This window comes from Anser brachyrhynchus (assembly GCF_964034855.1).
Source record: "Anser brachyrhynchus genome assembly, chromosome: 2".
Classification (NCBI taxonomy): Eukaryota; Metazoa; Chordata; class Aves; order Anseriformes; family Anatidae; genus Anser; species Anser brachyrhynchus.
In genome coordinates this window covers 43,580,509-43,593,964 of record NC_137695.1, presented here as the reverse complement: position 1 = coordinate 43,593,964, position 13,456 = coordinate 43,580,509, and the positions used below count along the sequence as shown (strand labels likewise).

Below are 13,456 nucleotides of genomic sequence, written 5' to 3'. Positions count from 1 at the left end.
GGGATGAGGATATAACTATTTTTTTCTAATCTATCAAAAACAGACAAATGCTTTAGACTGCCCTTCGAGTCAGCAGGAGATTTGGTGTTCGCTTCCAGAAGATAAGGAACTCAGAAACCCATCACATTAATTCTGATTCTTCAGATCCAAACTTCTGTTTTGATTTCTTTGCATGGTATTTACAGGCAAATTCTGTTTCAAGTACAGACAATACTGTTAAGGTAGTGCAAAAGCAATATTACACTAAGGTTATATATTTTTCAGATTTCCATATAGAGCTGACAGCCCATTCTACTGATCCCAAACATGAAAACACACAGAAAACTAGCTTTCATAATTGCGTTACTTACAATTTTATGTGATGTCAGCTCTTATTAAGGAAGTACTACTGCTTACTGCTTTGACCATAAATAGTCACGTAAAGAATCGAGATCTAATTCACAAATTCCTTTGAGGTGGGTAAATATTTCTTTCCTTATACAGAAAAGGTAATGATTTGCATAAGCTGAGTGACCGTCCCTTAAAGGCACAACACTACAGCTGAAGAATTCCTGTATTTAATTTCTGTTTATTGTTCTACTGTGTTGTATTTCAAACTGGAATTCTTTGACTCTGAGGATTTACACTAGGTCCCATATGGACAATGACACTGTAGGGGTGAATTCTTCTGGATTTTCTTTCTCGCCCTTCGCCCCCCCCAGTCTCAACTCATACACTGAGTGGCTTTCATAATTTTCTAACAAAAAACGCTAAGCTATTGTTTGATTGCTGTCCAAAATAAATAAATAAATAAATAAAATAATTCAAGATTTCATCACCAATTGAAATTGAATTTTCTCAAGTTATCTTGCCTTTGGTACCCAATTTTCTTTAAGTAAATATGTACAGTTGCTTTTTTCCTTCCCCTCTTCATCTTAGACTCTTCTTGTCCTCTCAGATTTTTGGAATTTATGTGATAGGGAAAGAAAAGATTATACTGATGCTTAAGGTCATTTAAAAATTTTTATACTTTGACAACATCTTGATCTACTTTCTCCTTTACAGAACTGACTGAGAACAATTCACCTGGTTAAGACCAAGCAAGAATATGCCATGTTCAGGATCACACCAGCTGTCTATGATGAAAGCCAGTTTTCATCCTTAGTACAACGCTTGATCCATTGCTACTGACTGCAGAGCTGAAGTAACTGCACAGTTTTTAGTAAATCAAAGTGATTAATCGGTTCCTCAAAACTAAATAGTTATTTTCTAAAATAAAATTGAGGTATAGGATTGCTAGACTCTTCCAGTTAACCTTACCTCAACAAAATCAGGTGTAACTTTCTGAATCTATATTTATTTCAACACTCTCATGTATTTTCCCCATTCCAGTAATAAAAATATCTAAGAAAGTAATATAGGAAAAACTAGCCCCTAATTGGAGACTGTCCTGTGTCCTGAGGCATCCTTGTATTCTTTCCTCCACTTGGCCATATATACACAGCTCTAGGTGCCTGGCCCCTCACTTCCACCTGAAGGAGAGAGAATAATAAATAAATAAATAAATAAAAGCTGTTTCAACATGCCTTTTAAGAGTTTCTTGCCCTTTGCTGGCCACTTTCTTCCATTTTGAAATGGAGGAATGTGGCAAATGACATTAACATTGCTCAGTTGTGCTTTGGATACTCCTCAGCTGACTTAGAGTTTTATTTGCTTAATGCTTACAGAATTTTTAATCTCTGGAAGCTAGATGCTATTTGAATATGTTAAGCACTCGGTTATTTTCACTGCCATGATCATTTTGGTATCAAAATAGATACTGTCAAACCTTCTGTAGTTTGAATAAAATGAGTGTTAAAGAGACAGAATTTGTATTTGTTGAACTCAAACTACAAGAGTTTTCTAAACTTCAGTTAACATTTCTGAGCTCTCTGTCTTACTCAGATTACCATCAAGCATTACGAGTCAGATTTTGAACTTGTTCAACAAGAAAAGAATCTCAGTAGAATTTTCCATAATGCAAAACTTGCGTGTGAAACCAAGCTGCTCCCTTAGAAGACTCTAGCATGGAAGAGAGGTCAAAGAAGCTGTAAAATTTCAACTTTTCAATTTCAGAGTTGTTTCTAAACACCAAGTGAAATAGTTAGCATAAGTCACTGTCCTCAGTGGGCTGCTCTAACTTCCAGTGCTGGTAACATTATCAGTAGGCCAGGCAGGGAACTTGTTGTGTTCCAAGTCAGAATATCAGAAAAAAAGGAAAAACAAAGACAGAAAGCGAATAATTAATTAACAAAGAATGTATGTAAATAGAAAACAAAAAAGTTAGATGCTTCTTGTGAAGCATGGCTTTTCTTTAAGATAAAGTTTTCTTAAATCTTTTCTCCTTTTAGGTAACATGATCTCCCATCCTCTGAGGATATTTTGGGACAATTAACCCCAGTATTTTTGTGCTCAAGTCAATATTTATAAATAAAAAGGAATTCTAATCAACTGTACATAAAGTATAACCCTGTTCCCAAGAGGTTAAGTGTGATAAGCATCTTCTACTGATTTTTAGCCAATGGATATCCTGTATCTTTTAGCAGAATCAAGCAAGTACAATTCATGTTTTTTCTAATCAGTCTGATTTGGCTGACTATTTCTGTAGCAATGCTGTAAGAATGTGCCCACGTCCTCAAGAGTCTTGGGTTTTAACATCATTCAATTTCTGAGGAGGTATAGCTGAGACAGATGTAAATTGCACTACTGAGGGATTTCTGCAAAATAGGTTTTCTCATGCCTTTTGACTTCAGCCTGGATTTTTCTTTAGGAATGGGTCTTGTTCAGAGGTACTGAGAATTCTCAGTTCTTCTGAAAGTTAGTGAGGTAACACTTTTTTATTTTATTATTATTATTTTTTATTTTAAAAGTCACTACAGGAGTCTAACATTTTGGATTCTGCTTCAAAGCATACCTATCTCAGCTGACCATGTTTTCTGCTCTGTTTTGGGCAGAGAGCAACATTCACACCAGTCCTATCTTGACATCAACAGTTACTTATGTTTCTCCATTTTTCCACTTTTACCAGCTGGCTCATTGCACTATAACATGTCACCAGAGACTGTATCAATTACATGAGGTTATGCTACATGCTACATCTGTGAGCATAATGTAAAACTAAGGTTGAGAGAATGGGGTTTTCTCAAAACTGTGCGTAAGAAAAATGGAAGCCTTGCAAAAACGGGTACTAATCAGTAAATCAGAAACCTAGAGATCTCCTGATTTATGAATTACTGTTACTGAATGAGTTATGTTACCATAAACATATACCAAGCAAATATGCAGTTAAACTGCTTGAGCAAGTCAAAGGCTCTTTGCTTATGTATTCAGAGGCACTCTGGAAGCTTATGCTTTATGTATGAAGTTAAAAAACATATTTAAAAGCACTTCAAATACTCTGTTGTGTAAACTGCAGTGAAATGAAGTCTGCTTCTGAATGAAAGCACCCAGATGGGGCATTTTTGCACTGACTTCATAACATGGAAGATGCTGTCGGATTCTCCAGGTAGTTGAATCCCGAGCCAGGAAAGAGTGAATGTGTCAAGACATTTCCCTTAAACCATATGGTGGCAAAAGAAAAATATGACAAACAAACAAACAGACCAACCAAACACACACCAAAAACACCAAAAACAACAACAACAATAACAAAACACCCTTCAACAAACTCCAGTTAATGAAGTTAACTCCCAGCTGGGAGTTTGCTGCAAAATCACTATTTTCCTGCTATTTTACAAATCACAACTCTGTATTTGCTTTTTGTGAATGTGTACTTCATGCAGTAATAATTTTATGCCCATTAATATTAAGAAATATTATAAACCCGGTGAGAGAAATCAACACCTGCATCTTCCATGTCCATGAGTGCCGAAAAAAATGGTACAACTCATGGCACTGTACAGTGGCATTTAGTCTACTACTATTCAACTACTGCTATGAAGAGAGCTTTTGAGAAACTAAAACAATTATGTTATTATTGTTGCCAAACAATGCTGCTCAAAGAATCAGTGCTATATATAAACTCCTAAGAATGTTTTCATCAGGTTGGAAAGCCAAGTCTTTGTGAGGCTGAAAAGAAGTTTTAGTAACTGAACAAGTGTCCATTCTACACTGCATTCCCCAAGGGTTAGAAAAATGGCAGAAGGCTACATAGTTTATGGCGTATCAGCATTTCTTTCACATGCAGAACTAGAAAAATGAAAATATATCTTTGTCTTATGTGGATTTTCTTTAGCCCTCAGACTACGGAGCTATTCTTCAAATGCATTTCATTAACAAAGACTTAAACATTTACCAGAGGATCAGGCAAATTCCTTACGCATTAGAAGCATGGTTGATTAAAAAAGCCTGTATTTAGTAATTAAACAGTGCAACGAATCCACAACATGAAATATTTTGGAAGCATATCATAGACTGAATAATGCAGCTATCAAGTAAAGAAGAGCTTTTCTCATAAAGGATCACTTCACAATATGAGCATCTCCAGATCCCCTTGAGCTATAGTGCACTTTTGCATAGTTGGAGAATTTTAATATTTCTTAATAGCCAATATAAATTACAAAATTTCATAACAGTTCAAGATTTCTTAGGGTTGGTTTAACACTTGAAGGAAATCGCTTCTCTCTGTATTGTCTAGCTAATGTCTACATGTAAGAGCTTTTGGTTCAAGCAATGTAATTAAGATTGGTTTGTACTGTCTCTCTGTATTGTCTAACTAATGTCTATATGTAAGAGCATTTGGTTTGAGTAATGTAATTAAGATTGTTTTTTGTCTATTTCTGGTTATCCTTTTGTAACTGATTTGCCATTCCCTATACTAAGTGGCTCACAACTTTCGACTATGCAGTTAGTCACATCAAACACATCAGGAAGATTGTGAAACCCCCAAATTTACGAGAAACAAGTCTCAAGGAACCAAACATTGTGAACTTAACAGTGAGAAGATCCCCTTTCCTTTCCTGTTATGCTGCTGATGGACATGGCCTGCTTTCCTTCCATCTGCACTGCTGGAGCATGCAAGTTTCACAGAACTTTTGTAGCAGCGTTAGTAAGGGCACCTGTTATTCTTCAAGTCTGAACAAAGTCAAGGCATTTTCTTATGTAGATTTATACCCTCAATTTCCAGTCAAGAAATTGATAAGGGAATGTTATTCACAACTTTCTTTTTCCCCAAATTTTTGTTACTTCAGTCAACAAATAGGTTCCTCTATCTCTGTTACATTCCTCTCAGTTACAGAGGAAAAATGATCTTGTTATAGGAAAATAACAAGGGTAAGTCTTCTGTCAGCTATTTCAGAAACCATGACTGGGGCCATAGGCACCAGAAAAGCCACTTTACTTGTGGCTACCATCGCCATAGCTGCCTCCCTTCATACTCATTGACACTCTTCACCACAGGAAGCCAAACCTGACACTTTGGAGGCAGTGAAACCTGAGAAGCAGCCATTATTCCTGACTGCAAGGGCTTTGGGAACTCTCTCAGTAAAACAAAAAGGGATCCCAGGAAGGGAGTTTCTGGGCATAGTACTCAATAGCCAGTTTACTCAGCAGCACCTTACCAAGCTACCAGGAGGTACTAGTTTGTCAGTTCTTCAAGTTGCATTAGTCTTTACAGCCCCTCAGTCACAGGAGGAAAAATGAAAAAATGGCATTAAGGCTCATGTGGAATTCAGTCCAAGAGATAAATAAATAATGCTTAACTAGGGAGCTTGTCTAGGCCTGGCTGGGAGGAGAACAGAATGTTCAGTTGCGAAGAGGAAAAATTTATGTTGTATTTTGAGGGGATTTTATTTTTCTTTATGCCTAAAGATATTACAATATGGGAGATTTCGTTTCTCTTATCTTTGTACTACATATATTTATGTAACACCTACATCTGACAGGTAGTATCTGCTACCACCATCTTGTTTAAACACACAGAAATGGATCCGTTTAAATTACACAGCCCCTTACAAAGAGCTTCTTACTCTTACTTACTTACTTCTTACCTCCTACAAAAACATCCATGCAGACATTCTCGAATCACACAGAATACAAATGCACATAATCAGATTAGATCCCACTAAGATCATTATTTCTGCATTGGTTGATTACATTAAAACTGGAGTTTTAAGAATAAGAAAAATGATCTCTTCATCAATATTACTTCTGACCAATTCATAGGCTTCTCTGTTATAGTATCACAGGAGAAACATGAATTGTATTGCAATATAACATCAACAGAAAAGTCTACATGGCAGGTCCTAGCTAGTATCACACAGTCAAAATTCTTAATTGGCATGGATAACAGCATTAGAAGATAATTGTTGATTTTGGATATTACAGCCTACAAAATGAGTACTGCCTTCCTCTGCATATACTAAGTAATGCATATGTATGTTTCTGTATACGTGGTTTTGATGACATTAAATAAGAAATCTTTATTTTTGAGAGAAAAAAAATAAAAAGGATACATAGACACATCTGGGAGATACCCTCTAGAGCTTGGTAATTGTAAGTCATCTTAGCTGGAATGCATTCTCTCACAGCTGAAAGAACTGCCTCATGATGTGCCTGCATTCACTTCACTGCGGAGGCTACACAGCTAAACACTGAGATCAGCCTTTCCTTTTCCTCAGAATGGGTGGCATGGGAGAAGGCTATGTTGGCTTTAATCCAGATAAGAACTGCTTACCTCCAGTTGGCTGGTTGGCCAGGGTCAGAAGTTGACTCTTTGTTCTTAATAACTTGAACCAGGACTTTGTTATTACACAAACCTTATGTTCTCTCCCTTGTCTTTTCATGATATTTGTTTCTGAAGGCTGAGTCCTTCATGTACATGAAGTCACAGCAAGATTTGCTTTTGGCTTTGGTGGGAGAGGTATCCTGTGTGAGCACACGGTGAGCTCTATCTCCTTTTAAATTACAACATGTCAACACATTTTTGCAGCTCTATAGAAAGCACTGTAATCTTAAAACAGATGCTTGTTGCAGATAAGCAGAGAATGGCATACTTTCTGCTGATTCTAAATCAAAACAGTGTGATCTCTGCAAGCGATTAAAAACACTCTGGTCTTCTTCACCAGACAACAGCAGTGTAAGGAATACTCTGCTGCCAGTTTGGAGAGCTGTCAGACATTTGTTTCCTAGAGCCAGTATTACCTGTAATTCTTGTAAAATAGTGTTTGCAATACACATGAAGGGAGAACAGAAAATCTAGACTTCTCCAACTATTTCCACTCTTTGACTGCTCATTTTAATCCCTTTGAGAACCATCAAATAAAAAGAGAGGATTTTATTTTTTGCTGATTACCAACTTGCTGTTTTTAAAAAAAACAACAATAACAAACACCACCACAACAACAAAAACAAAGCAAGTCATTACCTCTTCACTCTATTCAAATCTAATGACAGCTTTCAGTGCATTAATTTAATTAAGCTTCCAAATTTGTTCATAAACTGTCCAGGTCACAAGAAGAATTAAAAACAAACACTGGTAATGTATTTCTGCATTACTTCTACAGGCAGCTACATTTGCTTGTCTGCAGAAGCAAAGCTATCAGGATTCACATGACTGGAAAGGACATCAGTGAAGTTTGACATTGTTTAAGCTTCTGGAAGCTCTGGTCTGAACTCTGCAGTGCCTGTGTTACTTTGGGATTGGTATGAGAGACACAGGCTTAGTAACTCAAACAACACACAGGTATTAGACGTGAAAAGCTCACCACTAAATTTCATCGATGATTTATGCAACGATAATAGTTATATTTTCAATACACATTGTAGATTCTTAATTTGTGTATATCCCTGGAGACCATAGATTAATCATCCACATAGATTAATCACCCACAATTTTCTTATTTATCAATTATTTTGCCCTCATTCTAAAATTTGTCCCCCCACTTCCCAGCCCCAGTCAAGCAGCAAAACAAGGGCTAAAATTTAAAATCTCCTAAACCTATAGTTATGTAGAACAAACAATTTCTATTCATTCCAGAAATTCAAAGAAAGGCAGTTTTTCAGCATTTATAAGACAAAACAGAAAACCCACATTCTTTCCTCAGTTTTTGCCATCTCACAGCAAAAACATGACAAGCGAGACACATCATGATTCATTAAATATATCAGTCAGTGCCAAATGTACAGAAACACAGTTTATCAGCGATTAGTTCCCAACAACCCATCCTGACATTCTAATTTTAGCTCAGCAGAGGCTCAGAGACAGAGAAGAGCCAGCCAGAAATACACACAAACATACATACACACTTTGATCCCTTCCTGGATTTTCTGTGAAAGTACAAGTGCAGTGACATTTTTAAATGTGCTGACTTCTTAAAGTATTTTAAAAGTGCTTAATCAAAAATACCATTTACTACAACATAGATAAATACGAATTCAAGGGGGCTGCTATCAACTATGGGAGAGAGACAAGTGAGTTTATAGACTTCAACTATGAGTTTCCAAACTTTCAAGTTTGATGACTTTTGAATTTAATCTTAACTCTGAATTCCATGGGCCTTAAAAATCCATGTGTAAACACCTTTCTGCTAACTACAACATTCTTGCAGGAACCTTAATCTGAATTTTAGTACTGTTCATACCAAAACTAAATTGTTACCACTTAATAAGTAGGGCTGTTGAGGCATATGCTGTTTCTGGTACCTTTTCCTTTAGTTCTTTTCTTTACTTCTACGCACAATGAAGATTTTTACACAAAGGTGACTATCAATACCTTTAATCCGAGCAGTGCTGCAGGCAGAGACAACAGATTCTTCCTCCAGCTCCCCACAGGTAGCTCTGTAGGATTCAGGTGTGCAGAAACCTTACATCAGCTGTTACATGTTTTCTGTGAACCAATTAACAGAAGACTTCACTGCACAGAGCTGTCAATCTAGATATTTTCACAAGTGCTGCAATAAGCTTCTGACAATGAATATCCAAGCTAAGTCATTATAATGACAAATACTGCAAAAAGTCCTGTAAATATTAGCAGAGTAACAGACTATGGATCAGGCATTGGATAGTAGTTCTCAACTGAGCCTGAAGGGCAATTATTTGAACCAGCAAACAGAACAGGCTGTTCTATGTTTGTTACTCACCTTAAAAGTAACACTGCTATTCAAGTTGCCATAATATCCCTATATGTGAACAGGGAAAAATCTATTCCTTTATGAGATAAATAGTATTTTTTTCTTGTTTTCAGGACACCAAATTAAAGGTGGAATTCCTGCATTTCCAAATTATATACAGATACAGTCTGTACATACTGTAGTACTGACTGTGAAACAGTAACCACAAGACCCAATTTTAAAAACAAAAATATTTCAAAATGTATTCAGAGTCATCCTTTCACTAGTGAAGCATTTCTGCATTGACTTATCATTTGTCTGCACGATTTCTCATTTCCTACAGTGGTATTTCCTTTTGCAGTGAAATAATATTGCTACTATTTTCTCACTGTAACCTAGAGAACCATTTTACATATAACCCACTGAAACAGTTTGGATCTTTATATCCTCTTGTTAATGGACATCCAGTAGCACCAAGTTCACCAAAATCATTCTCTGCATTTCAGTAATATTATCTACAAAGTAGTCTTTGTGAAGAACTTGGGAAACTTTGTGTGTGTGTGTGATGAATTTCTCAGTGGAAAATAATGATGCAACTGAAAGTATTCTATTCATATAAAGTTTGGCAAATACTTTTGATTAAAAACTTGCACAACAGTCAAAATTCTTTAAAAAAGAATTTTTAAAAGTTTCATTTAAATCATTTTGTTAAAAATAAGAAAAAAGACCAAGTAAAAGGCTAAAAAGGGTCAAGAAACACTAAAAAGACTAGAAGACTTATATACCTACCCTATCAACACAGGAAATACTAATATAAGAATGTATATTATATAATAATAATAATTAATATAAGAAAAAGTCCATTAGTATAAGAAAAAGTCCATAAAAGGAATTGACATAAGTAGTCCAAGATTGCTACTTAAATACAATTAAGTAGAAAATGAATACCATCGTTAGATACCATAAACTGCTTAAATAAATCACTGTCTTTTATATTGAACAACCCACAGCTGTTAAGAAAACTATAGTGCTATTTGTTTTGGACAATTACGAGAAGTTTTTAGTTTTTCATCTTCTAAAAATGGTTTTTATTTTTTATTATTTTAGTTTGAGACAAGAGAAATGACTAAACACCACTAGCTGAAGGAGCTACAGGATTTTCATGTTTTATTAGATAAAGATTCAAAGGAAATAATATAGATTTGGAAATTCAGAGAAGGGAATTAGAAAGGTAAGGTCAATAATTTTTATCTTTAACACTATCAGGAAGAAATAAAAAATTAATTTTCATAAAACTGCATGTTGCCTTTCCATTTTGAGATCTTATTTGTCTTTTAATCTTCACCATCTTTGAAAAATTAGTATAATAGCTGGTGTAGGAACAGAGCATGTTGAGCAGCAGGGGTTTTGACAGTCATACCTGTTCACTACATTCATTTGCAGGGTATGTTAAAAGACGATTAGGCCTTAGCAGCCAATACACCAGCTGTTCCTGGGATACTCAGAGCCTGATGGTGTTACTGTGTATTTAGATGTGTATTAACTTACAAGGCCCACTAAGAGTTTCACACTGCAACAACAAATGCCTTAAAAATGACTCTTGTTCTTTCTACTTCCATGTTAGATGTCATAATGATGAAAAGAGTGAAATGAAAAAGGTATCTTTTTACAGCAGAAATCTATTGGGAGATAGTTGCATATATTATCTCTCTCAGCAGGCGGCCAGGTCATTAAGTCTGCATAGAGCTCTTTCCTGCTGGAAAGAAATTGGTGCAAAGAAATCTATCCTGTTTGCATTTTGACTCAATTCTTCAGATAAGCAAAGGCAGCCTGAAGATTTGCCTCTGCCAATGTTTCCCTCCAAGATAAGAAATCTTCTGTGACAGCACCTTTTCAGGTGACAGTGTGAAAGTGTTGTGGATCATTTCAGACAGGTGTTATCCTTCAGTCAAGGCAGGTTTCAGTGTTGCAACTGAACAGTGCAAGGCAGCCTAAAGAACCAGCAGACAGGGCTCATACTTGTTCCTCTGTGATGCTGTATCACTGCAGACATGCTCAACAAAAAGGAGAAAATGCTGTCTAAAAATAACGGGAGAAAGGCAGCCATATGTACAGAATCACCTCATCACCTGTAAACAGTCATTCGGGACCTGGAGACATTCACAGACATTGCACTTTCTTAACAGAAGCGCTGTCATTCTGCCAACATACCAATCCAAGGGCTGCAGCTAGCTCCAGAAGATGCTGAGAAAAGTGAAATAGATCTTCAGCTTCTCTTTGCAAAGTTAGTATCAAGAGCTTCAATCTGCTTTCCTACAAGAGTCATTATCTGTGGACTGGATTGGAGGTGCAGTCTAATGGAAAAGATGGAGCGAGAACCTTGTACAAGAAACAACTATGGCTGCAGAGAAGCTAGATTCTAGCTTAGAGGTCTCCTAACCTTTTCCCCAAGCAGCAGCAGGCACAATCAGGGCTAGGAAATATGATTTATTTCACGTTCTCCAAGTTTCACTTCCTTGGGCTCAGTAGGTTTACAAACATCAACAGCAATATTTAAAATGAGAAGGCAGATAGAGCAAGAGTGTCAGATTACATAGAAGCAGTTAATGTCCAGTCCCAGAGTGTCTCCCTCCTTCACACCAAATTAAATCAATAAGATTGAATAGTAATGTCAAATCAGTCAAAAGTAAATTCAATTCACTTTCATTATTTCAAAGAAACAAATAAATCCATGTCAACCTGTAAAACACAAAATAGGGAAGGAAGAAGCAAAACTGTGGTTTAAACACTGCTATGCTATTACAAATGAATACCTGTCTTCCACAAATGACCATGAGAAATCTGCTATCCTGACTTTGTAATGTGCTTAGCTACATGAACACTGACTTAGATGTTAGCAATCATTTTCTCACACTGCTAATTAGTTTCAGCTAGTTTTAAAGCAAAGCATGCAGTGTTTGAACAGCTGACCTTAGAAACATTTTTCGGGAGAAAGGTATGACTATCTCTTACAGCGAGACTATACAGATAATATGTTTTCTGTAGGGGGTTCAAATAGGAATCAACAGGTGAACAAATGAAGATATTTAGCCAATACTAAGGCATATGAATTTGGGTCAAGAAGCAAGTTACATTTTTAAACTCTACCCGTAAAAGTCCTGAACTACAACTTTCTCATCTCCTAGAGTTGCTGGTGACTCAGAATAAACTTATTCTGAATGACTAGCTCAGTGTCTTATCAAAGCAGAGGTTGTAACAGTCTCAGGAATAAATTAAATAGCACTTTCACTTCTGTGAAAGTTTGAGTGCTTTGTGTTTGTTGCTAGATCTGCACACAGTATGGATAAGCTTGGCTGATATGTCACATAGGCAGGGTAGCATTATTTTCACAGAAAAAAAAATTGAAAAGAAAAAAAAAAGAAAAAAAGAAAAAAAAAAGAAAAGGTAAGTATTTTTTGACCTACTACTTTCTTTTGACAATTGTCATGTTTTCCCCTTATCAGAAGCTGGAATCTCTACAACAAGACATGAAAGTCCTAGTTTGAGAAATCCTGTTTCCTCTAACTTCTCTGACTCTCACAGGATGTGTACATCCTGCATAGTGACTTGAGGACACTTTCTGTATAAATACAGGAATGGTGACCTGGGTGAGGATTTTATACCCTTGTTTCAAGACAAAATTCTAACCCATCCCCCTGCAGCTAGGCAAACTAATTGAGGAAAAATGTATTGCAGACTTATAGGTTCTCCCAAGGCTGTAGAAAACCTCATATAGCTTTTCCAGCTGACTTTGCAGTTAATTTACATGCTCTTAGTAAATCAGTGGTCAGAATCTGACACAAAATGTCTTCTGCAAGCTTTGATTCCTTATTCATAACGTTTTCTTCATTTATATTCTGTCGAACCAAGCAACCCAGGATTTCCTCTCCCTTTGTTGGATAGCTTCCTGTTGTGCAGCTGCCTTCTGTAATGTCAAAACATATGAGTCAGGTGTTGCCCAAAGATTATGTTGCCCAAGTCCACCAAAATTAATCAGATTTGGGTGTTTAATACTTTTAGCATCTCTGAATACCTCAGCTTAAACATCAAAACCTTCTGTAATGAGCCAACTCTTCCTCTTCCCCGGACAACTTCTTGCCAAGTAAAGATTCACTATGACTTGCCTTGCATCTTACACACTGCAATATATTGAAAGATTTCTCTTATCTTTTCCCCTTCAGTGTAGCAGGAAAAGACTACTGCATCAAAGTCTTATACGAGCAGGTTTCACTCTATGTATAATTACATATCTTTCTTGCCTTCCCATCTGAGCTAAATCAATTCTTGTGATGGCAGAGTCTGTACTCTGACTCTGCATTTGAATAAAGCACCAGTTGTGTTGAATGTGCTGG

At 36.4% G+C, this 13,456-nt stretch overlaps 1 long non-coding RNA gene across 1 annotated transcript in view; it reads right to left on the bottom strand.

Annotated features, from left to right (window-relative positions):
* Positions 1-249: 249 nt before the first annotated feature.
* LOC308189707 overlaps positions 250-13,456 on the bottom strand; it is a 129,487-nt gene continuing 116,280 nt past the window's right edge. Inside the window, exons 2-3 of the long non-coding RNA XR_013946525.1 lie at positions 8,729-8,842; positions 250-1,511 (exon numbers count right to left, since the gene is read on the bottom strand). This is a non-coding gene — a long non-coding RNA (uncharacterized lncRNA). The remainder of the gene's footprint in view (positions 1,512-8,728; positions 8,843-13,456) is intronic.